A 26935-nucleotide genomic window follows, 5' to 3' on the forward strand; every position below is an offset into this window, starting at 1 on the left:
TCACTGAACACTGACTGCCCTGGGATGATGGTCATCGTTCTCGTAAGCTTCTCTATTAAAATGGCATCGTCTTTGCTGGTTTGGATCAAAATCCACCAGTTCTACCTGGTCCATTTCATCAGTCACTTTTATTTCCTTCCTCTCAGGTAGGAGTTTTTCCAGCAAAGAGAGTTCATCAAGAGACAGAAAGCTAATCTCGGGAAAGTTTACCTTAAATTCAGTGATTAGTCTACCTTTTTTATTTGGTGCATGATAAATTGGCATGCCTTCATTTAGCACATGCTTGATACCTCCATGCCTGCCAGTCTGACCTGGATGAGAGTTGATTACTATAGTTTGGATGTCAAGAGTAGAAATTGGCTTTGAAGCCATGTGATGTTTCAACCAGTTGTTTGTCCTTACCCAAGGTCTTCTCCTGGCCTAGTAAAAACAGTGTGGTCTGTCTGATCTAAAACAATTGTAATATCTACTGGCTCCATCCCTGGCTCTTGGCTTCCTTCACTGTGGAATGTTATTTTCTGGCCATCTTTCATGCCTTTGTCAATATGAACTTCAAGAATCTTCTTCTCTCAAACTATCTTCCTTTCCATTGTAGCTTTTACAACTATCTTTAGGACTGATCTGTTCCCCATAGCCCTGGCATTCCATGCACACAGATTGAATTTGCTGAACCATTTCCAGCCCTGTCTGATGAATTCTTATTTGCATCCCAGTACCTTGGCAATTGGGATAGCACTCTGCTGTTCCTTTCTTACCACCTAGGTCTTCACAATTGTCACAAATTATATTTTTTCCAGAGCTAGCTTTCGTGTACCATTTTATAAGTCTTCTAAGGTTACTGAAAGTTGACACACAGCATTTCTACTCTTCTGTCTCTTTACACCCTTCCCCCTCCTCCAAAAACATATCAAAGATGTCCATGGGGAAGCCAAAGCTGCCACCTGTTCCACTTTCTTTAATGGCTTGTTCTCTGCTTTTGTCATATAAATATTTTTTAAACTATTTTAATTTTTTAATTCTTTCAAGTATTTTATTTTATTAATGAAGAACCATTTTTTTTTTTTTTACATCTTTGTTAATACTTTGACAATGTAGGATTTCTCCCCTCAGGTGTGGCCATCAGAGCTCTTCTATCGCCAAAGCACTCAAGGGGTATATTTTAGTATGTGGTGTAGGAAAGTGGGCCCAAATATATTTTTCCTCCAGAAGGATGACCACCTGTAATATTACCTCTTGATCCTTGACATACCAATTTGAAATTCCTTTGCTTTGCATTGAAGAGTACTTCATAAGTTTGAGAAACCTGCTTAAACCTCTTTCTATTTGGATTCTTATCAAGGTGGTACTTCAAGGCCAGCTTCCTATAAGCCTTTTTCAGTCCTTCCTGGGTGCCATTGAGTGTGACCCCAAAACATCATGGTAAGTGGTTTCTTTTATCACTTTCTACAGTCAGCTCCACCAGCTTGTCCATCCCACAACCCATGGTTTGTGTCATTAGCCAAATAGTATATATATATTTAAAGATTTATCTATTTATGCATACAAGAGCTGGGGTGTCGGCCAGAGGCCAGGGGCGGGGAGGTGAGAATTCACCAGAGACAGAGTGGGAAGCAGAACAGGCAGATTGACTGAAATACACTGCTGAGGGGAGCAGCGGGCAAGTAAGCAGAGGTCTGCTGGGCCTTGTGGGTAGCTCCCTGGCCGGAGATAGAACTCTTGCTACGGTGGCTACTGATAGCTTCATAGTGCTGAGACTGAACCCTTTGTGCCGCCAGGGAGGCCCACCAAATAATATATTTTTAAAGTTGTATTTGGTTAAAAGCTTACTCTGTAAATATTACTAATATTCATCCCTACAGATTTAAATGGTATGTTTCAGGAGTTCCATTTTACAAAAGAGAAAACTGAGCACAGAGTAGGTAGTACAACTTGACTTTGAATACAAAATTTCTGCCCCCCAGGCTTTCTCCAGTCTTCCCTTTGTGTTGCCTGTCTTCAAAGTAAATGATTATTGAATAGAATTGAATGGCAGAAAAAAAAAATGTTTAGCTTAATGAGAAATGTGACTTTTTCTAAACAATACCTTGTCAGGCAACATTCCTTAAACTCATACAATGCTGGAGCTAATGGAAAACCATCTGCATCTTTGTGGATAGTTGTAAACACCACAGAAGGTCCTTGTTCTATCACTAAATTGCCAAGTGCTTTAGACAAGTTGTTAAGTTGTTCTAAGCCTTATCTGTAATATGGGGAGAATAAAACTGGAAGTACAGGGAGTTTAGGTATCTATTCTGGTGGGGAGTTGTTGCAGTTTTGGTGGTGGCATGGTGTGGTAATGTATACTTGAAGAGGTAAACCGAAACCTTCAAAACATATACAGTGTTGTAAATCAGCATTGTCTCAATAAAACACATTTAATTGAAAAAAGTATTTTGGGGGCCTCCCTGGTGGCGCGAGGGGTTGGGATGCAACCTATGAAGCTCTCCGCAGCAGCTGCAGCACAAGTTTGATCCCCTGCAAGGGAGGTGACCCACATGGCGCAGCAGACCTCTTCTGACTCGCCTGCCACTCCCCTCAGCAGTGTATTTCAGTCAATCCTCCTGTTCTGTCCCCTACTCTGTCTCTGGTGAATCCTCTCACCCCACCCCTGCACCTCTGGCCTGTATCCCAGTTCTTGTATGCATAAATAAATTATAAAAATTAAAAAAAAATATTTTGCCTAAGGCCACACACTAGTAACCAGCAGATTTGAGACTCAGACCCAGGAGCCCATCTTTAGAACTAGGTGACTCACAAGGTTGCTGCAAGGTCAAATATATTTTGGATATAAGCAAGATTTGAAAAGGTCAGGGTGGACACACTGGATGAATAGAGATAAACCTTAGAGTTATAAGCCTGTTTTTTGTGTATGTAAGAATTGTGAAAATCAGAGCTTGCTAGAAAACATCTCAATTATCTGAATGTGTGCTTCTTAAAGTAGTATCTAGTTTAAATTTCTATACCTTAAAATATATTCTGGCAAAAAAGATCATCCCTTCCCTTCCACTCCTTTATGTAAACAGTGCACAAGTTCACAGTTAGAATCTTAACCAACTTGCTCCTTAAAAAAGGAAGGTGAAAATGAAAAGATGACATAATTGCATCACTGGTGTGGAGTTACTGGTATGTGTAATAACAAATCACCAAATAGTCCATAAAACCTTGACTCAGCACCTCTTTCTTCTCACTGGCTGGAAGCCAAGAGAATTGGTGTTAATAATGTGTTTTAATGTCATTCATGTACTTTTCATGCCTCGGTGAAGTATTTGATCATTGACAAGTCAACAGCTGTACGTGCATCTCAATTAGCACACCTTTCAGAAAATGCCCTTCATATTCTCTCTCTTTAATTTATATAGTTTGTTTTTCTGAACCATTTGAGAGGAAGTTGCATATATTATGCTCCCTTATGACTTAAGACCTCAGTGTGTACCTCCTAAGATCATTGAATAGAATCATAGAATCATAGTATTATGATCAAATTCAGGAAATTTAGCATTGATATAATGCTTTTATCAAATCTGCATTCTGTAATCCAGTTTTATCAATTGTCCCAATAGTGCTCTTTGTAGCAGACTTCCCCTCCAGTAAAGGACCCACTCCAGAGCCACTGTGAAATTTAATTGTCATCCTTCCTACGTTTCCTTTCACTGCAACACTTCCTCAGATGACCCTGAGATTTTTGAAGAACACTGGTCATTATTTTACAAAGGGGCCCTTAGTTTAGATTAGTTCTCTTGACTAGATTCAAGCTATACATTTGGGCAGGAATATTACAGCAGCATTGTGGGCTCCTGCTCTGGGTATAACATCCACAGGCACAAAATTCTCATGGGTGATATTTAGTTTGGTCACCCTGTCAATATGTTGTCTGGTTTGTCCACATCCCGCTGGAAGGAGCAGAATGGGTGCCTGCCCTTACTGCTGATCTGCTGCCCATCTTCAAGGAGACCATGTTTTCCACTGAGTGCTCCCAGCCAGCGAGCCACCCCAACAGTGATCCTCAGGCAGCCCTGCTCCTGCCAGACAGGTTGCGCCTCGGCTGGGCTCCTCACCAGCCTGGCTGAACGCCCCTTAGAACTTTGCTGCATCTGAGACTCTCTGACCCAACGTTACATCTTTTACTTTCTCCTTCAGTGGCCCAAACCCCCATCACAGTTGGACAGCCCCCATTTTTTCACACAGAGGCAGTCTCCTCCAAATCTTCCTGCATGTCCAACTTTATCTTGGCATCTGCCTTCAGAGGGTCTGAACGAACACAAAGTTAACTGAAAGAGGCGGCTGAAAAAACGGGTAGTAAGTGGGAGATTTGGGATGGGTTACTGATCGCTGGAGGGCAAAGCGGATGCCATTGCGAGTGGCAGATGGCACAGAGAGTCCTTCACATAACATGGTGGCTCCGTTGCCTAACTTTCCACTGGTTGTGACTGGGGAGTATCCTGATGGTGGGGATGCAGCTATGATGACTCAGAATGATGCAGGCTTTTAAAAGATATGAGGAAAGGCTTGCTTACAAAGAAAATTGAGTTGACTCATTACTCATAAAATCACTTCTAAGGTGATTGACACTTTGCTGAGGGATGAGAAAGTGAGGCTCGAGAACAAGCAGTTAATGATGAAGTGTAAGCATTAGAGGTCTCATGGCAGCTTATACAGACCAAGCAGTAGAGAGGAGGCCCTGTTTAGCAGGAAAGACCCTATTAGGGAAGACCCTAATAGACCCCTATTTTATACCTGAACAAATGGAGATCAGAAAAATGAAGCAATTTGCCTTTATTCACACAGGTTCTTCGTAGATCTGCATACCTCCAGAGCCCTTATGATTTCTGCAGATATACTCTTTGGATCCCTGATTTCAACAAAAGAGAAGGCCATGTGTGGCCCTGGGGAAACATTACTTTACCACATCCACACTATTACATCTTATCTCCTCTCCACTACCAGTTTGACTGCATTCTTTTCTTTTCAGACCTGCCAGATTCATGCTCTGTATTCAAGGTTATCTAATAAAATTCAGGGTTATCTAATAAGAATTCAGGGTTATCTAATAAAAATAATGATCAAAATCTAGTAAGGCATGGCAGGACATTCTAGCACGCTCACGAGAGCTACAAAACCTATTATTAAAGAAAACATTTCTTTACACTAACCATGGAATGGAGTTTTCCTTATCTTTGGAAGAAACTCCAGTTATGTGTCCATCTAGTGAGAGGAAGGTGAATAATGAGGTCTGTTTTTACTGAACTGTACTTTGCTTATATTTGTGTAACTATGTAAATGGCAATCATCTTACTTTTAAAGATTAAATGAAGCACAATAACAGATCATTGAGATTTTACAGACAAGTTCAAGAAATAGTAGGTAAAACTTTTTAGTACTAACAATCCATCCCAGGACCATAGATTCATAATAATATCTTACATTTACACAGCACTAAAAGGTTGGCAAAGGGCTAACCTTATAATTTCATTTTATCCTCATAATAACCCTGCACTAGTTAGAGCAAATCTTATAATACTTATTTTATGTGGGAATTATATTCTTTCACAAACAGAAAAACTAAAGAAAGTTAATTGAAATGTTCATGCATTATAAGAAATGTATCTGAAACCTGGCATAAGAGGAACTCAGTTTCTGAAACTACCTACTGTTCTGCCTGGAAATTTTCATTTCTTTTACAATATTTAATATTTAATATAATTGCTAATATATTAGAGTCAGTGTTCCCAACCTGCAGAGAAGCCTCACTTAAATCCATAATTCCTTTCCTGCTCTTTGCAATCAGGATTTAATAAATCAAATTATATGAGCACTCAACTTGAATCCTTTTCCTTTGACGTTGCTGAAAATTTTAAATGTCTTTAAACCTTTTAAAATGCCATGGAGTTAATTAATAAGGAGAGAGAAAAGAAACAAACTTAGTAATTTTAGATCTGATTCATTTGGGAGGTGAAGGAGGAAGGTGTAATTTTTTTTTCCCCAGTAAGAAAGATTGCAATGGAAGTTGTTATAGAAGTTTTAAATGCAAAACTTCACTTTCTAGCAAAAAAGTTTCTTGGAGAATTATTTCCTTTTGTATGTGATGATCTTTTTTATCCCAAATAACATTTTGCCCTCAGGTCTCTTTTGTCTGATTTTACTACAATTACGCAGGCTTTCTTTGGTTCAGTATTATTATTTTTTTATCATTATGACAAATGCATTGCATTCAAATAGCTTATGACTGGATTTGTTAGGTAAATTGAAGTCTCTCTATTTACACTGAATAGCTTTTTTTGTTCACATTGTTGTGATAATGGGTATAATGGGACTTATTTCTAGAATCCATTTTTTGTATTTTCTATAAATCATGCTCTTTTTTTCTTTCTTCCTTATCTCTTTTTGCTTCTTAGTGGGTTCATAGTCTTTCTTTATTCCCCTCTACTTCTTTTCTTTAATATTTACTCTTACTTTTTACCTTATTTAGAAAAAAATCTAATACTAGTAGCATATAATCAATAATATAATAAACTTAGATCTCTGGCCTCAGATTGCCCTCATTCTCCATTTACTGTCTTACGTATTTTGCTTGTCTAGTACTTTAGTTCCTTTTTCCATCTCCCTTCCTTCATTTACTATTCTTTTTACTTATTGTCTGGTACAGGCAATGTTTTTTCAGATTTACTCATGTTTTTAGCACTTAGTAAAATGTTTTTTTGTAGACCACTTCTTATTTCTGAGTTCAATTTCCTTCTTTCTTTAGTCAATCTTTTACTGAGCCTCAGTCTTGTGAAAAACAACTTTGTTTTAGCACTGGTTTTCTATAATTCTTTAGTTGCAAAATATCTTTCCATTGCCCACCATTTTCTTTTGACACTTGGTTAATGGTAAGTTATTTTCTATTGGTCTCTGTTGTTGTTGAGACCTGTTGTCAGTCTAGTAAACTGTCTTTCTCATTGGTTGCTTTTAAGATTTAGTTTTTAATAGTCCATTGTGTAGGTGTGTGTGTTTAAAGTTTAATTGTTTGCAGTAGTTCTGTTCCCTGCATTATAAAATTCATGTCTTTTATTCTGAAACATACCAAGTTATTCATTCTTTTAAAAAATATATATAACTTCCTTTAGCTCAGTCTCATCTTGCTTTCTGAAACTTACTAGAAAAATGTGGACCTTCTCATTCTCTATCCTATCTCTTAAGTTCTCTTTCACATATAAATCCTCCTTTCTCTTTCTGCTAGTCTAATGAATTTCTTTAGACATATCTAGCAGTTCATGAATTCTCCAGTTATTTTGACATTTTTGTTTGTGGTTCATTGAGGTTTTCATTTTAAAGTTTCAATTTTTCATTTCCTGAAGTTCTTTTTGTTCTTTTCTTTTAAAAGTAACTTGCTATACATTTTTTTCTTTCTTTTTCTCTCCCCCGCCACCCCCCCCCAATCCCTATGATGATCTGGACTTAGTAAGATGTGAACAGTATATCAATTTAATCTTACCCCAACTTCTCATTTATTTATTTATTTATTTATTTATTTGAAGATTTATTTATTTATTTATACAAGCACTGGGTACAGTCAGAAGTGCGGGAGGGTGAGAGGATTCACCAGAGCCAGAGGGAGGAGCAGAACAGGCAGACTGACAAGTACACTGCTGAGGGGACCAGTGGGCGGCAGGAGAGGTCTGTGCACCATGTGGGACCCTCGCTGGCAGCCGGGGATCGAACCGGCACTGTAGAGGCTGTGGGCAGCTTCACAACCCAGCGCTCAACTGCTGCGCCACCGGGGAGGCCCCCCAACTTCTCATTTAAACCTGATATATGATCTGTTTTTTTTCCTTCCCTTTGGGTAAAATCTTAGGCAAGCCCCATAGATGTTCTGGTTACTAAAAGTAATGAGGCATCTTGGGATTACTTTTAGAACAAGAATAGCCTTGCTGCAGTAATTATAATGTCCTACCTGGTATAATAATTAAATTTCTGAATTACAATCAAAATTAAAATTTCTCTCCTTCCAAGGCTTGAGTTTTTCCACTGGGGAAGCCTGAAATGGGATTGGTTTTCTTGTTCCTTTTTATGCCTTAGTTTCCAGACTTTCAGGATCTAGTGCAAGAGCTAGTGGAATGGAAGAAAAGTCACACTTTTCCACGGCTGGTGTTTTCTTGATCTGACTTTGGGACTTTCAGAGTAGCAAATATTCAGTACCATCTCTTTCTTTCACAGTAATATTTTTTTTTCTGGGTTTCTCAGACATTATACCACCACCACCACCTCCATCACCACCTTGAGGATACTCCCCTGTGAGTGGGTAGAGACTTGTTTGTAGCCAATTGCTACTTCCTTGGTCTTGGCCTAGACCCGCTTGTTTGACCTCTTCCTCTCTCACCCTTTTGGAGGCTGTAGAGGACAGATTGCCTGTACTGGAAGAAACTGCTTCACAATCACTTATCACATGTGGCACAAGTTAGTATGTCATCTTAGAATACAAGGTCCTTGTATTTGTTTTATTCTAGACCTTTTTGGGACTTTAGTTTAATCTGAGATGCAGAGAAAACCATTAAAACAACTTAGTAGAGTCATTTCAATTTTTAGTAAATTAATAATTATAATATGGAAACTTTAAAATATACTCCAGTGTACGGGAAAAAACCATAATGAACGTAGACATTCAGTGTGAATATCAATGGCTTTTGAAAAATTTGGATACAGATTATTTCCATCATCTCAGGAAGCTCCTTCCATGCCTCCTTTGATGAAAACCTGTCCCTCTCATTTTTATCACTGTACTTGATTTCTTTGTTCTAGAACTTAATATAAATAGAATCCTATGTTATGTCTGACTTCTTTCATTACTTTTTGTTTTATTGCTGATTTGTATTCCATTGTGTAGACATACACTATTTGTCCATTCATCTATTAGTGGATGTTTATGTTGTTACCAAGTTTTAACTATTATAAATATAATTGCTCTGAATACTGTTGAACAAACCTTTTTCTGAACACATGCTCTCATTTCTCTTGAGCAAATAACTACAAGTGGAGTTGCTGAGTCATAGGGCAGGTGTATGTTTAAACATATAAGAAATTGCCAAATAGGTTTTCAACATAGTTGTGCCATTTTATACTCTTTGCAATGTTTGAGACTCCCAGCTGCTCAGCTTTTTGCCAACATTTGGTATTCTTAGTCTTTTTAAATTTTAGTCACTACAGTATGTGTAAGGAGGTATCTCATGGAAGTTTTAATTTGTGTTTTCCTGATGAATTTTGATCATCTTCTCATATACTTCTTAGCCATCTATTTATATACTTTTGTGAAGTATCTGTTCAAATATTTTGTCCACATTAAAATTGGGTTGTCTTTTTATTATTAATTTGTAGGAGATCTCTGTATATTGCTGTCACAAGTCATTTGTCAAACAAGGGAACATATATTTTTTTCCCAGTCTATGGATAGCACTTTCACTATCTGAGCAATGTCTTTTGAAGGGGCAGAGTTTATAATTTTAAAGTCTAATTTATTAATTTTTCCTGTTAGAGTATTTTTTTTTTGTTTGTTTCTTTTCTAATGAAACTTGTATAACCCCCTATATTTTTTCTAGAAGTGTTATAATTTTAGCGTAACATATCGGTCTATGATTAATTTCAAAATAATTTTTGGTATAAAGTTGAGGTGAAGACTGATAGTGATGTCCTTCTTTCATTCTTGATATTGGCAGTTTGTTTTTTTCTTTCTTACTTTAACCAATCTACTCAGCACATTTCAATTATTATATTTTTCCAGTGGATCAACTTATATTTTCTCTACTGTTTGTTTTCTATTTTACTGACTTCCATTCTGTGTGGCTTATCTTTTCTACCAAATTTAGGTTATTTTGCTCTTTTTTCTAGTTTCTTAAAGTAGAAGTTTAGATCATTGCTTTTTAAATTTGATATCCAACAAAAGCATTTTAAGGGCCTCCCCGGTGGCGCAGCGGTTGAGCGCTGGGTTGTGAAGCTGCCCGCAGCCTCTGCGGCGCCGGTTGGATCCCTGGCTGCTCCCCGGCCACTGGAGGAGGGTCCCACATGGCGCGCAGACCTCTCCTGCCGCCCGCTGCTCCCCTCAGCAGTGTACTTCGGTCCTTCTGCCTGCTCTGCTCCCTGCTCTGGCGCTGGTGAATTCTCTCACCCTCCCGTGCTTCTGACTGTACTCAGTGCATGTATAAACAAACAAACAAACAAATAATTAAATAAATAAATAAAAACATGCCTCTATAAAAAAAATTAAAAAAAAAGCATTTTAAAGCTCTACACACCCCTCTAAATACTCCTTTGGCTGCACCCTAGTATGTTTAGATATATAGTGCTTTTTATTCCTTCAGTTCAAAATATTTTCTAAATTTTCTTGTGATTTCTTCTTTGACTCATAGGTTATCTGTGTGTATGTTACTTAATTTTCAAATATTTGGCAACTTTCTAGATATCTTTTGCTTTTCAATTCTAATTTATTACCATTTTTTCCCAGAGAATAATTTCAATCCTTTTAGATTTTTTGAAGCTTATTTCATAATTCGGAATATGGTCTATTTAAAGACTGTTACATGTGCACTTGAAAACATGTATACACACATATATATTATCAATATTTATTTATTTATTTATTTATTGAGTAGAAGAGTTAGAGTGTAGGCCAGAGGTGCAGGGGATAAGAGGATTCATCAGAGACAGAGTGTGGAGCAGAACAGGCAGATTGCTGAAATATACTGCTAAATGGAACAGTGAGTGAGACAGGAGCCTTCTGCTGCACTACATGTGGGCCAGGGATCTAACTCAGGCTATAGCAGTGACAGTGCTGAGAATTAACCCCTAGGCCACCATGGGGGCCCTATATGTATTATAGTTGGTGGATACAATTTTCATAAATGCCAATTAAGTCTAACTGATTGGTAGTGTTATTCAAATTATCTATAACCTATTTATTTCCCTAGCTATACTATCAATTATTAAGAAACAAATATTAAAATCTTTTAACTGGCTGTCTAGTTCTCCCTTTATTTCTGTTAATTTTTTTCCTGTATTTGAGGTTCTGTTGTTTGAGGAGTTGATTCTTAACATGAAATAATCTTTTTTTTTTCCTTAGTTATAAACTCATTTTAAAATCACAATGTAGTATATAATTCTTATTGCATTTGTAGATAAATATTTTTCTTTTTTTTTCTTTTTTCTTTTTTTTTAAAGATTATTTATTTATTTATTTATACAAGCACTGGGTACAGTCAGAAGCGCAGGAGGGTGAGAGAATTCACCAGAGCCAGAGCGGGGAGCAGAGCAGGCAGAAGGACCGAAGCACACTGCTGAGGGGAGCAGCGGGCGGCAGGAGAGGTCTGCGCGCCATGTGGGACCCTCCTCCGGTGGCCGGGGAGCAGCCGGGAATAGAACAGGCGCCGCAGAGGCTGCGGGCAGCTTCGCAACCCAGCGCTCAACCGCTGCGCCACCGGGGAGGCCCAGATAAATACTTTTCATCCATTTAGAGTTGTAAAGAAGAAGTGAAACTGTTCATGGGTGTGTAATTAGCAAAATGGTCAAGTTTAGCATGCTCAAGTTTTTGAACTTAAATCTTAGAAATTATAGTTACTTTAATTAATACCATCTTCTATGAGAAAGCTCTATAGCTTGCCTTCTTTATTTATCTATTTGGTAATCACAAACTTTACTTGTATGCTTATTCTGACACACATGGGTCATTTACTCTTCTTACTAATTCTCATATTTTCTTCCCCTCATTGTTACTTGCCTCTGCTATATATGTTCCCATGCTTAACAATAAAATCAAAGTAAATCCTACTCCCACGATTAAAAGGAAATAGATTTGAACCTCGTAGAAAATCTCCTATTACAACAAGAAAATCATGTTTTCTTATTTGTAAGTAAAATATTTGTGATTACCAAGCTAGATACAAAGTTGTGTGAGTTAGAACACTATAATTATTATAGTGTTCTTTTATAAAATTACAGAATCCTATTTCATTTTATAATATATATTTTGGTTTCAATGATGTGTTAAAAAGAAGACTGAAAACTTCTTAGCTCTTGATATTACATTCTAAATTAATCCTCTGTTTTAAATGGACAAAAGGTTAATAGTTCAGATTGTTTTATAGTGCACCCTTGCCTTAGTCTACTGTCTCATTATTCAAATTATACAAAACATTCAATATTAATCTAGCCAGAATCCATCAAATCCAACTGAAAAAAAATCAATCCTTGAAATGAGAATGTTAGTGTAATATTTCAGTTTTCTTTTGCAAAACAAGGAAAAAAGTTTAGTGCATAGAATGCAGAAAATTCTAACAAGATTTATTTACAACTTCCTTTTTCTTTTTCAGGTTTACCAGAATAAATATTTGTGCAGCTGAAAGTGTTGCTAATAGCATGTTCTTGGTGACTGCCTCAGGGAAGGCAAATATCCAGTCATAGCTGGAGCATCAGGTTTGGGGGCAGAAGTTCCCTTATTATGTAAGGGGCTAGCTAGCATTGTCACACATGGCTTCAGCTCTTCCTATGTGGACCAGCAACACCCCATAGTTGTCAAATATATGCTACCTTCATGATGCTTATGTATGTATGTATGTATGTATGTATGTATGTATGTAGAAGAACTGGGGTGTAGGCCAGAGGTGTGGGGGGTGGGCAGTGAAGGAGGGTGTGACAGGATTCACCAGAGACACAGTGAGAAGCAGAACAGGCAGATCTACTGAAATACACTGCTGAGGGGAGCAGCAGGCAAGGCAGGAGAGGTCTGCTGCACCATGTGGGAAGCTCCCTGGCCAGGGATCCAACTGGTGCTGCAGTGGCTTTGGATAGCTTCATAGTGTTGCCACTTAACCCCTTGTGACACTGTAGAGAGGCCCAGCTTATGTTTTTAAGTAACACAAAGTACGAACCATTCCTGGTTTTTACCTTCAGAGAGGTTCTACTGTTATTATAACTGAGTCTGGGGTGTGGTGAGGAGTCAGAAACCTCCTGCCTGGAGCTCTCAGTTCCAGTTCCCCCTTCCCTGTCAGGAGGCCTTATCCAGTCCTCAGCAAGGATGGTCTGGGTCTTCCCCAATACCTTTTATTTGATAATTATTGAAAAAATTTTCTGCACTTATGTAAGCATATAATCAGTTTATATTTTATTCTTGTGTATCCATAAAACACAGACAAAAACCCTGGCTAAGATGTCCACACATAAACCTCCTTTTTCTTTAGTGTCACTTTTCAACTCTGTTGGTCCTTAGCCCATGTGCCATCAGAAGCATTGGGATGCAACATTTTAAACAAAATGCCACAATCTTTACTGCAGGATTTCCTCCAAGAGTTAATATCCATTCCCCAAAATGTGGTACACAGGTACAGGAAATGGCAATTAAGTCACAACTGCTGCCTTGCTGAGAGTGATCATAAAATACGCCTCAATTTAGAGATATTAAAATGTGAAACAATGTAGAGAATGAATGAAATATGCTGTGTTAGAAATTATCCACCAAACCCAGCAGATGAGCGATGGGCTGCGAAGCTGCCCACAGCCTCTGCAGCGCCGGTTTGATCCCCTGCCACTGGCGAGGGTCCCACATGGCACTACAGACCTCTCCTGCCGCCTGCTGCTCCCCTCAGCAGTGTATTTCTTCGTCAGCCTGCCTGTTCTGTTCCCCACTCTGGCTCTGAATTCTCTCACCCTCCCGCGCTTCTGACTGTACCCAGTGCTTGTATAAATAAATAAATAAATCTTTAAAAAAAAAAAAAAAAGAAATTATCCACCAAAAAAGTATTACCAATTTGTATTTCCACCAGCAGTACATGAAGTTATCCATTTTCCTTAAACCTTAGTATTGGCAATCTCTATAATCAAAAACTTTTACCAATTTGATAGGTGATAAGTAGTATCTTATTTTAATTTATATTTGTTTTCTTACTAGACCAGTTGAAATTTATTTTCATATATTTTTGTTCATTTGTATTTCTTCTTATGCCAATTTTTTATATATTTGGATTATTATATATTTTGATATTAATCTTTTAACTCTTAATGTTACAGGCATTAAGAGTTCTTTATGTGTTTCTCAATAAGTAATGTAAGAAAGGAAGGGTGTTAATCTTTCATCTACCATATGTTGCAAATAGCTTTCTCCCCTAGTTTTTTGTTTTTTATTAAATTTATGAGATAATTTTATTATGTGGAGATGTATCTAATTTGCATGCAGTCAAGTTAATTAATGTTTTCCCCTGCAATAAGTTCCTCCATTATTTGCTCTTACGTTTAAGTGAGTTTTCTCCAAACTTGAAATCAAATAAATATTAATCTTTATTTTCTTCTAATTGTTTAATGGTTCTTTCTGCTTTTAAACAAATTAACTCTTCAATTGCATGTAAAAATTACTTTGATAAACATCTAATTTTATTTCTCTCCCAAAGTCAATGAATTGTACCAGTGCCACCAAAGGAATTTAAAATGCCAACTTCTTTAAATATAAGCATTTTTATATTTACTATGATCTATATATAGGATAATTATTCTAGTCTAATGTTAATGTCTACTTTTGTACCAATGCCATATTGTTTTAATTATTAATTAAAGTCACCATATAATTTAACAACCAAAGTAGGATGTTTTGCAAGTGAATTACACCTGTATGACAGACACAAATCTTGGTCCTTGGCCATTCTAGCTACCTTATGGTTTTTTATTTGTTTTATATATATATATATATATATATATATATATATATATATAGTTTTTAGTTATGTCTTTTTGATGTATTTTCATATCTGGTGGAACAAGATTCCCCTCAAAACTTCTATTTACAAAATTGGTCACTCTCTTCTCAAGTATAAAAATATGCAGACTTAAATAGTGATGGGATGGATATCTAAGATGTATTTTTGGAATGATTCACACTCTTGAACCATGACTTGCTCAATTTCAATGAACTTAAGTTGATTTTGATGTTTAATTTTTTTGCATTTATGGACTATTTCTGTGACTTTCTAATGCTTTCCACTTGAAGTTATATGCAGTTGAGAACTAGTCCACAGAGTCATCAACTTATTCATGACATCTCTATTTTCCTTTTGTAACAGGGTGGTCCCCAGGAAAAGGGGAGGTTCCAGGTTTCCTGCCCCACCCAAAGGAGGGTGGAGCTGAGCAAGGAGGAGAAGAAGCTGGAGAGGAGACTGGAGAAGAAAGAAAACAGGATAGAAAACGAGGAGACCTGGAGGAGGCACATGGAGCAGAGAGGCATATGAAGAATTGTACTTGGTCCTGGGCTGTTTAAAACAGATGTGGGTGAGAGACCCATGGGGAGGTTAACAATGGCAGCTTTTATCTTTTGATTTTGCTTTTTTCCTCCCAGACTTGTCTGGCTGACCCTTTTCTATGGGCCCCAGCCTGAAGGTACTTTAGTCTTGTGGCAGACTTTTGGGCCTTGCTCTGGGCCAATCCCATTTGGGTGGACTTTCACCCACGAGGGTGACTTTGGGTGCTTGATTTAGAAACTATATTCTTTGTCTTTTCTGTATTGTTACTAATTGTATTAAATTTCCTTTCCATTAAAGGTCTTATATGTTTTATCTTGATGCAGCAGATGGCAGAACCTATTTAGAGAGGGCAGGTTTGGGGGCTCTAGCGTACCCCTCTCCCTGTCCTGTAACACCTTAGTTTCTATAGAGTTAACCCTTTGTTCAGTCTTTCCTCAGAACCTTCTGGCTGTTTTTTCAGATACCACTTCTATCTCTCACTTTAAAGCTACCATTCCACTGTCTCACAACATTCATTTGCTGTAGGTATCCTCTTTGCTAAATGAGCAAAATGTAACAGAAATTTGGTTTAGATAGTTAAGAATAACCAATATATGAATTCCTGCCCATTATCACTAGAGGTTGGGGACCAAGAAACATAGACCGATGGGCCTAGAAACTTGAATAGGCTTACCTTTGTGACAGAAATCCAGAGAGGGAGAGGTATTGCCTGAGTCCTGCCTTGCTTCTCACTGTGGCAGAGGCCAGCCTGTTTTTAGTTTTATCTGTTTATTTATTTATTTTGCAGCGTTTATTCCCTGCCAAGTAAATGCTGACTGACACAGTTTCTTCAAGGTCATAATTGTTCCTTTAGCAATCACAATTTCTTTCCATCTGGCACTGGTAGTGTCCTTTTTTCTCTCTTGCAGAAACAGTGTTACAGATCTTTGTGTCTCCGGGATCACAAAACACAACACTGTGTGTACAGGAAGCTGATCAGCAAATGTTTATTAAAAGTTTTGAATGACTTTCCAGCCAGTGACGTTTAAGGAGAGTATACTCTCAGGGTTCAGGTTTGTCACTTTTGATGATAATTTTAATTTGGTTTTACTAATAAAAAAAATAACATTTTGGTAGAAAAGTGAGACACATGGGCCCTGCAGGGAGATAAAGAAGGTTTTGTTTCTCTATATTCTTCAGATAAATGAAACCATTTGTTGTTTCTTCTCCTTTTCACTTCGCTTAGCATAATCCCCTCCATTTCCATCCAAGTTGTCACACATGGCAAGAGTTCATCTTTTTTTTTCAATCTTTATAACTAAGTAGTATTCAACCACCAACAAACCTAGAAGTCTGACTGTAGAATTGAGGTTACCAGAGGGGGACAGTGGAGGGTGGACACCGGGTATGGAAGCCCAAAGGACCCTGGTGGAGGACTGTGGATGCCTTGTTCGTGGGTGTGGGGTGGCAATATGCATATGAAGATCTGGCATTCTATACCTCTCAATCATACTCAGTGTCGTAAATCAATAAAAAATAAAAAAGGTTTTGGTAAATAATCGCTGAATTTCTTTCCAAAACTTAGTCTTGGACCATAACTTTCTTTTGCTTGTTCTTTGCCCCTTGTCCCTCTTCACTCTTCTTTTTAAAAAAAAAAAAAAATTATTTATGCATACAAGAAGTGGGGTACAGGCCAGAGGTGTGGGGGGTGAGAGGACTCACCAGAGACAGAGTGGGGAACAGAACAGGCAGATTGACTGAAATACACTGCTGAGGGGAGCAGCGGGCAACTCAGGAGAGGTCTGCTGCACCATGTGGGTTGCTCCCTGGCCAGGGATCTAACTCATGCTGCAAGTGGCTGCGGAACTTCATAGGTTGTGTCTTAGCCCCTGCGCCACCAGGGAGGCCTCTTCACTCTTCTTGCCCATTGGTCCATAGCTGGATGTTCTCCTGTTCCCTTGCTTCTGAACCTTTTCCCTAGAGCTCTTCTGTGTCTTCCCATCACATCTCACATTTGTTAAAAATCATCTGGCTAGAATTCATTTTTCCTCTTGCAACACAACTCACCATCTTCCCTTCTTCTTTCTCCTTCTTCTAGGACTCACATTAATGGTAGTCACATCTGGCTTAACAGAATCCCTGTTTTCCTCTGCAATGCTCAAGTTCAGGAAGTTTCCAAGTTACAACATAACTTTTCCAAAGCACTTTTGTTAGTAAGTTGTTTGGAGCTTGGGACAAATTTTCCATCAAAAGAAGACTCTAACTGATGTTTACAGTTTCTAATCCAGCCCACAATAACTTACTCACTCATTATACCACACATTTCTTGAGTCAAGCGTTGCTAAGTGCTAGTGGTTGTGAATCTGTGTTCACCAGGTTGCCCAATAGCACTGTACTGTTTGGCTTGAGCTGTTCATTCCCCAGACCTACTTCTGCATTACCATTTGCAAGGTTTTTGCTACAGCTTTACAGTTGTAGCCATTTCTACACAGCTTATTCATAAGATGTCACAGAAATTCTCTGAACACCCAGATAAAGCAATAATAATTTGCACATGTTGGCACATCCTTGTGAAGATCTGAGGCACAGCATTGCCTACCGAGCAAGATCCATTGCACAAGGAATCCATTGCACATTATTAAAACATTGTCTTTGGAAAGAGCAGAATTTCTTTGATGATGGGGATAGCTTATCTGACAGATTGTTCCTGGGATAACACTCCTAGTTGCCACCTAGAGGGGCCCAATATCAACACTGAATGAGCAATGAATGAATGAACTAAGGAATAAATGGCAAAGGACTACAGTAAGACATCTTGGCACTTGCTTTTAATGTTTCCCAAGGTTTGCAGGATGAATAGGAAGGACATTACCTAATTGTGTGAACACACCAAGCAGATTCAACTTTTAGTGTGACCCTAATCTCCTTTTTGGATAGTTCAGAAAGAACAAAGCCTTAATGGTATTGCTTTACTTTGTACCTTGACCAAAGATGGGTCAGCAGAGGCTTTTTATTTCACATTTGAACAACAAAGTACCTAAGTCTATTTAACCCAGAAGAAGCCTCTTACAAGAAGTCTCCTCCCAGAATTTTAATTATTTTTTAATTAATTATTTATTTATGCATACAAAAGCTAGGGTACAGGCCAGAGATGTGGGGGGAGGTGTGTGTGAGAGGATTCACCAGAGACAGAGTGGGGAACAAAACAGGCAGAATGACTGAAATACACTGCTGAGGGGAGCAGCAGGCGAGACAGGAGGGGTCTGCTGCATCATGTGGGTTGCTCCCTGGCCCGCGGGGGATCAAACTCGTGCTGCAGAGGCTGAGAATTGCTTCATAGTGCGGTGCTTAACCCCTTGCGCCACCAAGGAGGCCCTTGATTATTATTTTTGTTTGTTTCCTCTTTTAATAAAAAGATGTCTAGGAAAAGACTCAGGCCAGGTGTACATGAATATCCTTGGCTTCTCACCCGCTCTGCATCCTCGGGTCGATTTGGGGTTTAAATGTTACAACCCCTAGATCTGGTAGTGCGCCAGCCTCCTCAGGTGGTGGGTGAGCCACTTCAAACAACTCTCTTCCAGCAGAGTGAAGAGGTAGGGGATCGCGCTTTAATAGGGTGCTGGGCACTATGCTCTGTAAAGTCTGGGGGTGCTAGAAGTCACTTACTGGGCCCCCTCTCCAGGCGATCCGCTACCCTCACCGGCGATACTGCCTCTCCGGTGGGGGGCGCTCTCCCGTGGGAACTGACGGGCGGCCAGGGCTGGGCCAGGCAGGGCGGGACCAGCTCCTCCGCCTCCTGGGCACCCGCCCTCTCTCTTCAAACTTTCTTCGGGCTCTGGAGCTTCGCAGCAGCGGCTGGAGAGGAGGCGCACTGCAGCCCTCGCGTCTGCGCGTCCTCCGCTGCTCCTTGCGCCTGGCCGGAGCCCGACCCCCGGTCGCCCCGTCGCGCTCGGCCCGAGGGCATGCGGCAGCCGCGCGGGCCCCCGGCTCCCGGGCTCGGCGGCGCGGGCAAGTGCGAGCGGTGAGTGGGACGCCCGGCGCGGGGACGGCTCTGGAGCCCAGCGCGCGTGGGGAGGCCGGGGCGCACGAGTCTCCGCCGGGTCCAGCCCGCGGCTTCCCGGGTTTTTCAGGCGTCCAGACCGGGATGCATACTCACTCGGGCAAGACTCATTGGGGCAGGTGTGTGGCACATCTTGCCCTTGCAGTTTTTTCCTAGGAGTAAAAACAATCGGGATGCAAAATCCACGTTGCGTCCGCCCTCGCTGTGGGCAGGTAGGCGGGGCGCAGGGGCGCAGAGGGCGCCGGCTCCGGCTGCGCTCTGCTTTTGTGCAGGTGCTGCTTTTCCAAACTCTTGAGAGTTTTTCAAACTGTAAGAGCTCACAGCCGTCGATGCTGAACTGGGGTTGTCTACTGGTTATAGCATTTTCGCTTCCAATTACGCCCGGTGCAATGGGGTGTCAGGGAACAGTTTGAACTATGCCAGGCTCTAATGATCCCGGAAATAGTTGTTATTAACTAACTAGTAACACTTTTGGGGGTTGTGCTTTGTGAGTAAGTGAAGGTCCCCGCGATCCTTCTACCCCTGGGTAGACAAAAGTTCTTTGTTCTATAGTAATGTTACTTTATTGCTTTCCCTAGGCAAGTTGCGACTACCAAAACTGCTTAGAAATTTCTCAAGCATGTAATTTGAAGAGTGACTAAATATTGGAAACAATTTAGTCTTCTTGAGGTAATTATTAAAACGGCCCTCAAAAGCGTTTGTAGGTCAATTTTTAACTGAGTAATTTCCATGAAGTGCCCTTCTCCCCTGCCCCCTAATTTATTATTATCATTGTCATTTTTTCCCCCTCTTTTTTGCTTTATTGCCCAGAGTACGTTTTACCTGGCCTTAAAAATGTTGCTCTAGGGCAACATTAGTTTCTGACAGTTCCTATGTGTGTTTAAATTTGGAGAAGAACGTAAATGTTAATCACAAACAGAGCATTCCTTCTTTATAAGCAGGTTATCATTCCATGCAGGTCTCTGAATTTTATTAATGCACATTTGCCAAGGAGAGTTCTTGGGTTTTCTAGCAAACTGTCGATTAGATACTATTTTGTGTGATATAAGTCACAGAGACTTTTCTTTTGGTTTTTTTTTTAATATTTATTTATTTATTATTTATACATGCACTGGGCACAGTCAGAAGCGCGGGAGGGTGAGAGGATTTACCAGAGCCAGAGCGGGGAGCAGAGCAGGCAGAAGGACCGAAGTACACTGCTGAGGGGAGCAGTGGGCGGCAGGAGAGGTCTGCGCGCCATGTGGGACCCTCCTCTGGTGGCCGGGGAGCAGCCGGGATCGAACCCGCGGTGCAGAGACTGCGGGCAGCTTCGCAACCCAGTGCTCAACCGCTGCGCCACTGGGGAGGCCCTAGAGACTTTTCTTTTGTTGACCAGAAGTGACACAGTTTGAAACACAGAGGCTTGACTCTATTAAAACCATTCTTGTCAAAAGGTGGGCTGCTCTGAAAAAGACCAACAAGCAAAGCCTACAGTGGGGGTGATGTACTTGAGTCAGGCTCCTGGGGTGTCTCTTTTGCCTTGAGGTTGTGTGGACCTTGTAGCTAGGGATCTGGACACCTGACTGACTGGATGTCACTTATAGTAACTGTCGATATATAACTAGGGAAACAAATCATTTGGGCTTATTTTTCTTGTTTTCCTTTTCATCATTAGAATTCAGAATTTCACAACTTTGATTTACCAACAAATGACACACCCTCTTTCCTCAATCTGGCAAATACATATATCAACTACCAGACTTTTTATATTAGACTGGATCTATTTTAGGTATCTGGCTATTTTACAAAATGTTTGATACAACAGGTCTGCATACATTTATTATGAATGAAAACTAAGATGAAAACATTAAAACATGTCATCATTTTTCATGTGTTCTTCAAAATGTTTTTAGAATGTACAACATGTTCATTTGTTTTTCCAAAACACACATGCACAGAGAAACAAATACACATACAACTTGGTAGCCAGGTAGCAATCAAGACACACAGTCTTGAAGTCCTGCACTTGCGCCTCAGGCTGACTGCTTCTCCCTGAAGTTTTCTAACTTCCTGTTCAGAAGCAGTAATCCGCCGGAGCTTCAGTGCAACCTCTTATTTCTTTGGGCTGGGGTAAGGGGAATCACTGTAACTCAAACGGGAATAACTATTACTCAAATTACCCATTAGCCATTCTCCTTGGTGTATACATTAATCCAAAATGCTTTCTGACTTGTGATTATACTCAACAGTGTGGTTAAGTCTGATTGCAAGCTTCTAAATGGCAGAGCCCGGGCCCAGAGCATCAATAATGTGGTGTAAGGAGAAGAGCAGGGCTTTGCTGTCACCAGCCTTTCTTCCAGGCCAGACCTTGTGACTTGATACGTTACTTTACCTCTCTAAGCTTCATTTTCTCGTCTGTAAAAATGAAGATCATACCCACCTCCCAGGCTGAGAACAGAAAGCACTTAGTAGGGTCTCTGGTATTAGGAAGTACTCCTTAAAGACTGGTTGCCCTTTTTTGGTTATCCTCCTAAATAAACATTAAAATGTTGACAGTTTTATAAACATGGGTACAAATGCACATTGTTCCAGTGAGTGTGCAAAGACAGATTCCCAAACAGTAGGTGACAGAGATTTCTGCACCTTTTTAACTTGATTTCTGCTTTCCTGGCCTCGGTCCATTTGCTCTTTCCTCCATCAGTCCTCCTGCAGGTAGTGAGCTGACTCCTCTTTGGCCTTGCTTTTTCTTTGCCCCTCATCCTGGATTCTGTGTGTATGTGGTGGAATCCTTTGAAACAGTAATGCTGTGGATGGTAGGGGTGAAGGTAAGGGTTGGGGAACTGTCTGTTTTATTTTTTTGCAGTGCTGATTCAGACAGGCAACTAGAGTACAGGGGTTGGTCCTAATCCCAGGCCCCCTTTTGTGACTTCTTATGACCTTGAATAAATCATGGGTCACCCTTGAATCACTTTTCTCATTTATACAACAAAGATACTAACTCCTTTTCTAGTTGCCCCTCTGGGTTCTTGAAAGAACTTTGTACACAGTGAAAATCATATAAACCTTGGAATTAGAGTAGCAGGGCCTCCAGATTTGGGACACTCCAGGCTGGTGATACGGGGGTGGTAGGATCTTCATGTGGCTTCTGGCGTGCAAGATGGACCTTACTGCAGTCCCTCCAACCCCCTGTCTCCTGCCTTCTTATATGCAACAGGAGACTTCACGAAGGAAGTGCTGCCAATGGTGGAGAAACTGTTCTGGAGGGAGTATGAGGGGAAGGTACATTTCAGGACTGAGATTACCTGTCACTGTGTGATTGAAGGTGCTGGGCAAAGTTCCAAAGAAGCTTTAATTCCCTCTAGAATTATCTGTATTGTGTGTTCATCTCAATTCTTAGTGGACAAAAACAAAATCCCAGCTAACCAGCTAACCAGCGAGTCAGAGGAGTATGGAGATGGCAGTTATTGGGGAACACTGTACTGTCTTCACTACCCTGGGCCTTCCTGCTAACTTGGGTCTCTAAGATTCACTCTGCAAAGCACCAGGCTGATGCAGAACATTAAGCTGGTTATTTCATTGGGTCTAAAAGATGTGTGTTGCTCTCTGTCTGACCTGGTGAGTCAGAAGAGTGGAAACTGGTGAGAGGATGATTCTGACTTTCTGGATGTAACCATCTCCTTAGCACTCCCCAGGCTGATCTCCTTTCTATTCATCTTCCCTCATCATCTCCTACTTTTCTGTGCACCATCTGACCCCTGGCCTCCTGACCTGTCTGCCTGTAGTCTGAACTCTTCCCTTGCCTTTGACCTTGGCACTACCCCACTCCCATGGACCTTTGCCCCTGTCCTAAGATGTGAATTATTCATACACCTTAGGCTGGGCCAGAATGGGTGTCACACTGGAAAACAATCTGCCTGGTACAATCTGCCCCACCCTGACCTAAAGATGTTAGTCAGCCCCTCCAATTACTCATCAACCAGTCTTACATCTTCATTTTCTTGGAGACATTAGGCTGGAGGTCTGCTAGCCCTCGCCTTGACTCAACCATATACAGATTCAGATATTATCAAGGGATGGCTTTGTAAGTGACAGGGCTTGATTGGAGGGCTTGTCAGCCCCTGCATCTGTGCCACCAGTTTTTCTGAAGGTCAAATCAACTTGCAATCTGAGTAAGAACAATGTGCTTGCTTTGTGAATGCAGCTTTAAGTCAAGCACCCCCCTATCCTATCCTTCTCTTTCAGCTAAACAGCCCCCAAGGCATCTATTCTATAAAATCCTGGAGCTGCCCCTAGACAGATTTGGATCTTCTAAGTCAGAGATAGGCTTTGGAGTTAGTCAGAGGCATTCACTCTCCAAGAAAAACTAGAAATCCAACGTAAAGGCTCAGAGCTACTGGGAATAACTAATAATTGAAAACAAAAGCAAGGCATGTCACAGTTTATCAAGAGAACATCAGTGAACCATTTGCATCCTGCCCTGGTTGGTTATTAAGTGAACAATATAGGGACTCTTTCCGTGGACTAACCTGTGAGGTGGATCTTGTGCAGAGAAAATAAGTGTAATATTTTTCTGTGTCCTCAAGGAATTACTATTTGTCAGGGTTCTCCACAGCATCAAATCACTGGGTTAGGCAGAGCTAAAAATATAGTGATACATAGATTTAGATGCAGTTAGGGGATTTATTGTAGAAATTGACCTATGGGATCAAGCAGATTAATAGGTCCCATAATCTACTATCTGCAAACTGGAGAACTAGGAAAGCTGGTGGTAATTCAAGCTGAGTCTGAAGACCTGAGAACCAGGACCACTGATGTTTTGAGGGCAGGAGAGATGCCTGGCCCAGCTCAGGTAACGGCAAATTCATTTCTGCCCTTTTTGCTCAAATCAGGCCCTAGTGGGTTGGATGTTGCCTACCCACGTTGATGAGGGTAAACTGCTTTACTGAGTCTACTGATTCAAAGGCTAATCTTTTTTTTTTAAGGTTTATTTTATTTATTTATTTTTAAGTTTTATTATTCATGCATACAAGAACTGGGGTATAGGCCAGATATGCAGGAGGGTGAGAGTATTCACCAGAAACAGAGTTGGAAACAGAACAGGCAGACTGATCGAAATACATTGCTGAGGGGCGCAGCAGGCGAGATAGGTGAGGTCTATCATGCCATGTGGGGTATCTCCCTGGCCGGCCGGAATTGAACCCGTGCTGCAGAGGCTGTGGACTGCTTCACAGCGCTGCACTCAATCCCCTGTGCCACCAGGGAGGCCCTCAAAGGCTAATCTTTTCCAAAAACATCCTCATGGGCACACCCAGAAACATTGTTTTACCAGCTGTCTAGGCATTCTTTAATCCTGTCAAGCTGATATGAAAAATTGATCACAGCACCATCAAATCAGGAAATGGACATTGGTACAATGCTACCATCCAATCTACAGGGTCCCTTCATAATTCATCCATTGTCCCCCAAATGCTTTTTTTCTTGCCTGATCTAGGGTCCTTGGAGATGTATAAGCTGCAGAATACAGGTCTCAAATCCTATAGGGATACTCTCAATCTGGGTTGAGCAGGTGTTTTGTTACAGAACCAAATCCAGATCCTGTGTTCTGGGCTAGAATATTCTATCCTTCTTATTGTACCACACCAGCACACTGTACACTGTGCAAACCTATCCACCACTGGAATAAAGGCCTTAATCTCCAGGTTATATTAATGCCTGCCAGATCTCCTCCCCATCCCTTAAATTCATCATTTTCCCCTTTTGAATTTATTGGTGCTTATGGGGAAATAATCTGCGGTTATGTTAATAGCTGTTCCTCATTAAACCTCTCCCTGTAACCTCACCATTCATGGATGACTTTTGCCTGAATCAGCACCTCTGTGCATGTTGCCAAATGGTGATTCTTGATTTCCATAACTTCTTCTACATTCATTAGCAGAATTCTGCTATAAGGTCTAAGGAAAAATGAATTTTCTCTCTCATGTATTTATTCACTTATATTAGGAGGTATACTTGGATTCCTTTGTAGTTTATATATTGAATGTGTTACTTTCATTATTTACTGATGTGAAAATTGTCCTCAGTTTGGTCCGTGGGATAAGATATTCCGGGCTCATCTTGTATTTTCCCTGTCCTACTTAGCTCTCCCTTTTAGTCGGAAATGACATTTGCAAACCAATATATGGAAGGTTGATTCTTACCAGAGTTTTACGGCTCGATCTCCCTGAGGACAGAGCTTGGAATATATCTACACAAACATATACATTTAAACTTTTTCCTATATTCAACCAAGTATCATAAAATCATGAGTTCATACTTATTCCTCAAATCCCAGTCTGACACCCAGACACCTTTCTGTTCTTCCCCATAATCTGTTTGTACATATATTCTCTGACAGTTAAAAACTTGACTCCCATTATCTTCAGTATTTTCACTTATTTGCTCAAAGTAGCCCATCTTCCAACCACAAGGCATTCTGCCTCTTCTGTGCCTACCTCCCATCCCAATGTTTCTTGTCCTTGGCTGCTAGGCCTGCTGTCATGCCTCTCAGCAGCTACTTTGTCAGTGTCCAGTCCCTCTAGCTCGTGTTCTTTGTGACTGCCAAACTTGCCTCTGTTACTCTCCAGATTCCCTCTCATCCTGCTGTATTAGCCACATGCTGACCCTCAGTTCTGGGAGCAAAGAAAAGAGAAGGCAGAGGGAGATAGAAGAAGATGGGAATGGAAAGAAAGCAATGATAGAAATAGTATGTACATTTTTATTTTTTTAAAGATTTATTTTATTTATTTTATGTTTATTTATTTATTTGTGCGTACAAGAACTGGGGTACAGGCCAGAGGTTTGGGAGGTGAGAGGATTCACCAGATACAGAGCAGGGAACAGAACAGGCAGATAGACTGAAGTACACTGCTGAGGGGAGCATTGGGTGAGTCAGGAGAGGTCTGCTGCACCATATGGCTATCTCCCTGGCTGGCTGGGGATCGAACTGGCCCTATAGAGGCTGCAGACAGCTTCACAGTGCTGTGCCCAACATGCTGCGCCACCAGGGAAGCACCAAAGATTTATTTTATTTATTTATGCATACAAGAGCTGGGGTGTAGGCCAGAGGTGCAGGGTGTTGGGGGGGTAGGGGGTTGCGAGGATTCACCAGAGACAGAGTAGGGAACAGAACAGGCAGGCTGATTGAAATACACTGCTGAGGGGAGCAGCGGGCAAGACAGGAGAGGTCTGCTGCACCATGTGGGTAGCTCCCTGCAGATAGCTTCATAGTGCTGAGACTTAACCCCTTATGCCACCAGGGAGGCCCATTTGCATTTTTAAAGCTTTTAATGTGTATGGTAAAATTACCCCCCCCCAAAAAAAAAGTTATATTGATTTACATTTCCACCTGTATTTTATGGGAGTGCCATTTTCCCTGTACCCTTGCCAACACCAAGTTTTATTTACCTGTTGAAATGTTGTCAGTCTGATAGTACATCACTTTTGTCTCTATGTCAATACATACCATTCCCAATCCTGTATCATACAGCATCTCAGCTTCCCCTGAGAACAATCAGGGTTTCTCAAACTCAGCACCACTGAGTTTGATAAGTTTGGCTAAGTCTTCACTGTGGAGGTCTGTCTGTGCCTTGTGACG

General features: G+C 40.6%; 1 protein-coding gene and 1 pseudogene across 2 annotated transcripts in view; one reads left to right on the forward strand and one right to left on the reverse strand.

The window, feature by feature from the left end:
- Window positions 1-25937, reverse strand: LOC119236774 (dnaJ homolog subfamily A member 1-like; annotated as a pseudogene).
- LPAR3 (lysophosphatidic acid receptor 3) overlaps window positions 18840-26935 on the forward strand; it is a 62831-nt gene continuing 54735 nt past the window's right edge. Inside the window, exon 1 of one of the 2 annotated variants that reach the window (XM_054691455.1) lies at window positions 18840-18856. The gene's annotated coding sequence lies outside the window, so the exon portion shown is untranslated. Of the gene's footprint in view, window positions 18857-19088; window positions 19285-26935 lie in introns of those variants that run through there. The other variant, XM_037498701.2, reaches the window with a different exon arrangement.

The sequence above is a fragment of the Talpa occidentalis genome, unplaced genomic scaffold (genome assembly GCF_014898055.3).
Source record: "Talpa occidentalis isolate TD23 unplaced genomic scaffold, MPIMG_talOcc4v2.1 talOcc4.9, whole genome shotgun sequence".
NCBI classification, from domain to species: Eukaryota; Metazoa; Chordata; class Mammalia; order Eulipotyphla; family Talpidae; genus Talpa; species Talpa occidentalis.